This window comes from Convolutriloba macropyga, unplaced genomic scaffold, assembly GCF_964194025.1.
Source record: "Convolutriloba macropyga unplaced genomic scaffold, txConMacr16.3 SCAFFOLD_1144, whole genome shotgun sequence".
Lineage (NCBI taxonomy): Eukaryota > Metazoa > Xenacoelomorpha > Acoela > Convolutidae > Convolutriloba > Convolutriloba macropyga.
In genome coordinates, this window is record NW_027449522.1 from 19,532 (window position 1) to 25,000 (window position 5,469).

Here is a 5,469-nt window from a genome sequence, read left to right on the forward strand (position 1 = left end):
ATCATGAACAAAAGTTTATATCGAGTATTATGTTGACGTTAGTAGGCCCTGGCCGAAAGCGCAGCATGTGAAAGGTATAGATAAAAGTTAGCGTTGCAGTCAGTACTGTGTAGTTACTAGTAGCTGGATTTAAGCTCGAAATGAGACACTGTTGGTGAAACTTCATCATGAGAACGTCACAAGCTGATCACGCTCTATGATATGACTAGTATTATGTTGCTTCTAGTAGGCTAAGCGCAAGCCGAAACATCAACATGTGAAAGTCGTAGAATTTTGCAATCAAACTGTGGCTAGTACTGTGATGTTACTAGTAACCTTTTCTTACGTCATATGGCCAAGAGAGCATTTGAAGGCGAAACTTCTGCATGGGGAAGCTGCATCATGAACAAAAGTTTATATCGAGTATTATGTTGACGTTAGTAGGCCCTGGCCGAAAGCGCAGCATGTGAAAGGTATAGATAAAAGTTATCGTTGCAGTCAGTACTGTGTAGTTACTAGTAGCTGGATTTAAGCTCGAAGTGAGACACTGTTGGTGAAACTTCATCATGAGAACGTCACAAGCTGATCACGCTCTATGATATGACTAGTATTATGTTGCTTATAGTAGGCTAAGCGCAAGCCGAAACATCAACATGTGAAAGTCGTAGAATTTTGCGATCAAACTGTGGCTAGTACTTTGATGATGCTTGTAGCCAACCGAATTGGTTGAAAAGCCCAATAAGTAAGCTAACTTGGGAGAGCTTGTTGGAAACCAAATGCTACTAGATTGGTCCAAATACATCCTTCAACAGGGGATCACTTGGCTCGCTTTACGAAGAGGAGCACAGCTATATGTGTTAATTCGGTATGAATCGCAAGATTTGTTTACCGACCTCTCTAACGCAAAAGGCGGTCTCGGCTTCGGCTGTTGACTGCGTCCGATTCAGGGTTATATAACTCTCGATTGAACACATTGATGTTCTATTGTTGGTGCTTCCAATAAAATTGGAACACTTAAAGCAGAACCGATTCAAATAATAGCATTCTGATCAATGATTGCATTCCTTGATCAAGAACTGCTGGAGTCATTGTGATGGCGAATTTTCTTCATAAGAAAATTGCAAAGAGACGGAACTTAATGAGACTAGTATTATGTTGTTTCTAGTAAGCGGAAGCTGAAACAGCAACATGTGAAAATCAAGTTTTGTTCAATGATCTCGAGGCGATAAGTACTATGAAGCAACTAGTAGCCTAAGCATGACTCAGATTTGAGACAGTCAAAAAGACTGGCGAAACTTCTTCACATGAAAGTTACATAGAGAACTACAAATGTATACAGCGAGTATTATGTTGTTTCTAGTAGGCGAAAGCTGAAACATCAACATGTGAAAGTTGTCTGCAAACTGTAGAACGATATGTGATTAGTACTGTGCTGTTACTAGTAGCCAGTCTGACTGTAGAAGCCAAGACAAAGGGAAACTAATGCATCTGAAAAGGACAAGTTATGGAAAGGTATGCACGATAAGTATTATGTTGTTTCTAGTAAGCGGCAGCTGAAACATCAACATGTGAACGTCGTTGTGTACAGTAACCTAGAACTATATAGTCCTTAGTAACGTGCATTTACTAGTACCTGTAATTGGTATTCAGACTCAGGCAGTTTGGAATAGTTTGGCAAAGATGCACCAGAGAAAACTGGGATTTGATACAGAAATTGTTGAATACAAGTATTATGCTGCTTCTAGTAGGTTGAATCCGAAACATCAGCATGTGAAAATTGAAAACATTTCTGGTTCGAATTGTCACAAGTATTTGGTGATCTGAGTAGCCAAACTCACTACAACGCCAATTGAAGGCAAAAATTCTCAACGGGAAAAGCTATTCTCATTGAATGAGCTAACAAGACGAGTATTATGTTGCTTCTAGTAGGCGAAAGCCAAAACATCAACATGTGAAAGTCTTGCTGAACAAATTTAATGTTGTTGAGCTCAGTACCGTGTGAATTAGTAGCCATAATTGGCGAGCGAAAATTGAACTGGCGAAACTTCGTCTTTGGAAAATTGCAGATGCCGAGCACTTATTTTGCAACGAGTATTATGTTGACTGTAGTAAGCGAAAGCCGAAACAGCAACATGTGAAAGCTGTTGAAATTTGTGGTCATTTTGCAATAAGTACAAGGAGTGTAACTAGTAGCCAGGTCAAAATTTGGGATAAGAATGAGCAAAAATTCTGCATGAGAACAGTTGAAATTATGAAACTAAATTACAAAGACTAGTATTATGTTGTTTCGAGTACGCGAAAGCGGAAACATCAACATGTGAACGTTTGTAACGAAGTTTCGTTAATTTTCAGCCTAGTACTGAGCAAGAACGAGTAGCCTCATCTCCAATCCCACGCAAAATGTAGTGAAATATGTGAGTGAACCTTATTCACGGTGAGGGTTTCCCGAGGTCTGTATTGCAGCGAGTATTATGTTGCTTCTAGTAAGCGAAAGCTGAAACAACAACATTTGAAAGTTGGAATTAATGACTGAATGGAAACTTCGACCTGTGTTTGATAGTAGTAGCGAACAAAACTGCTGAATCGGTTTCTGTCTCATATTGGTCAGTGAACCAATTAAGAGACAATCAACTACATAACCTGAATTGGGCGAGAGAACCCCCTTAACTTAAGCATATCAGTAAGGGGAGGAAAAGAAATCAACTGAGAATCCCTTAGTAATGGCGAATGAACAGGGAAAAGCTCATCGGGAAGAGAAATGGCAACATTTCTCGGTGTCCGGTATGGTTTGATGCTAGACTGGTGAATTTGTCCTGATGTCTACTGGAAAGTAGCATCAAAGAAGGTGAAAATCCTGTAAAGGTCATTTTCGATACCAGTCATAATGGCTCATTCCTATGAGTAGAGTTGTTTGAAAGTGCAACTCGAAGCTGGAGATATGTCTCTCCAAAAGCTAATTATAAAGCGAGACCGATAGTAAACAAGTACCGTGAGGGAAAGTTGAAAAGCACTCTGAAGAGAGAGTGAAAAGTACGTGAAACTGTTGAAGGGGAACTGGAGTGAGCGTTACCATACTCAATGCCTTGATATTATATTCTCGGCTACCGAGTAGTGTAGTTGTCGTCTTTTGGCAAATCTTGTTAATGAATCGAGCAGAAGTTTTCCTCGGAATTCTTCTTGTTGATTCTAAACAAAATGAGATAAATTGATCTTGATTGCCTGTCTGACCTCAACTTCCTATTCAATGCTCTCTACAGCCCGTCTTGAAACACGGACCAAGGAGTGTGAGTTGCTTGCAAGTGTTGTCGCTCATTGAAAGCGCACACGCGAAATGAAAGTGAACAGTGTAATTTTTATGAATTGCACTACTTTGTGTGGTGAGGGCGCCGATTCGGTGTCCCGCAACCACGGACGGTTTTGCTCTTATTGCATGACTGATCCAGAGCAAGTAGCACACGACCCGAAAGATGGTGATCTATGCTTGGGCAGGGCGAAGCCACGGGAAACCATGGTGGAAGCCCGAAGCGGTTCTGACGTGCAAATCGATCGTCTGACCTGAGCATAGGGGCGAAAGACTAATCGAACCATCTAGTAGCTGGTTTCCTCCGAAGTTTCCCTCAGGATAGCAAAAGCTTGAGCAAGATTGAAAAATCTTCGCAAAGCAATTTCATCGGTTAAAGCGAATGATTAGAGGAATGGGGGAAAATTTTTCCTTCACCTATTCTCAAACTATAAATCGGTGAGATGTCCTTGTGACTTAATTGCACTTGGACTATGAATGCAAGCTTTTTGTGGGCCGCTTTTGGTAAGCAGAACCGGCGATGTGGGATGAACCAAAAGTTGGGTTAAGGCGCCTAACTACTTGCTCATGAGTCACCACAAAAGGTGTTGATTGATACTGACAGCAGGACGGTGGTCATGGAAGTTGAAATCCGCTAAGGAGTGTGTAACAACTCACCTGCCGAATCAATCAGCCCTGAAAATGGATGGCACTAGAGCTCGTGGCCTATACCCAACCATGAATATCAATATCTAACGCAAGTTAGATTAGAGAAAAAGAACCTCACCAGCTCAAAAATGATATTCATGTGTAGGAGGACACATTGATTGCGCTAAAGTATGCACGCAAGTGTATGCGCGAAGCGATCAATGGAGCAGATCTTGGTGGAAGTAGCAAGTACTCAAATGAGAACTTTGAGGACTGAAGCGGGAAAGGCTTTCATGTGAACAGCGTTTGCACATGAGTTAGTCGATTCTAAAAGACAGGCTAATGCCAAAGTCTTGAATAGTGGTTTCTTGAAAACTGCTGAGTCTCGAAAGAGCATCGGGTTAAAATTCCCGAACTTACTCTCCTGGCATTGAGACGGCAACGTCATTGAGGTCGAACTTTGTCATTGGGACCTTGGGGAAGAGTTATCTTTTCTTTATAACACGTTGTAGAGTCCTTGGAATTGATTCAATCAGAGATAAGGCTCGAAGCGTGCAAGAGCACAGCAGCATTTGCTGTGTCCCAATTGTTCCTGGTGGCACATAAAAGTTTGGCTTAGCAGATGTCAGGAGAGTGAATCGTACCGATTACCGCATCAGGTCCCCAAGGTGAAAAGCCTCTGGTCTTGGAACAGTGTAGATAAGGGAAGTCGGCAAAATAGATCCGTACCTTCGGAAGAAGGATTGGCTCTGAGGAGTGGGTGTAACAAGCCTTTAGTTTGACGCTTCGGTCTGCTAAAGCGTGCGATGGCCTTCGGGTTGTTGGCGTTTGGTTTGACTGCTAGCTGATATGCTTTAGGTCTATTCTGTTGCACAAAAAACACTCGAACTCTGAACTGGTTCGGACAAGGGGAATCCGACTGTTTAATTAAAACAAAGCATTGCGATGGCTGGTGAAACGGTGTTGACGCAATGTGATTTCTGCCCAGTGCTCTGAATGTCAAAGTGAAGAAATTCAAATAAGCGCGGGTAAACGGCGGGAGTAACTATGACTCTCTTAAGGTAGCCAAATGCCTCTTAACTTCAGACCCATCACAGTGGCAAGTGTACTGGCCAGGGTGTTCCACAAGTGCTTAGCTGCACGACTTGAGGACCTAGACGACAATATCAGACAGAAGGGCTTCAAGAGGGTAGATGGGACGGCAACCAACTCTCTTCTGCTGCAGGGCATTATCAGTGAGGCAAAGACACAGAGACGGGGACTCAAACTGGCCTTCATAGATGTGAAGAAGGCCTTTGACAGTGTGACCCACAAGGCCCTGGCAGAAGCAGCACTAGAAGCAGGCATAGACCCCAAGATCCTCAGATACATCATGAAGGGCTACAAGAGACAGGGCACAACTCTGGAGATCGACGGAGCAAGACGCTTGGTGAAGCCATCCAAGGGGGTCAGACAGGGGGATCCCATCTCCCCAATCCTATTCAACCTTGTGATGAACAGGGTGCTGAAGACTCTACCCCAAACGACTGGAATCCAGATGGGCTCAGAAAAGCTGAATCACC

At 42.8% G+C, this 5,469-nt stretch overlaps 2 pseudogenes; both read left to right on the forward strand.

Annotated features, from left to right (window-relative positions):
- Positions 1-779: 779 nt before the first annotated feature.
- Positions 780-931, forward strand: LOC142355103 (5.8S ribosomal RNA; annotated as a pseudogene).
- Positions 932-2,614: 1,683 nt separating this feature from the next.
- The window catches only part of LOC142355106 (large subunit ribosomal RNA), a 5,699-nt pseudogene continuing 2,844 nt past the window's right edge, over positions 2,615-5,469 (forward strand).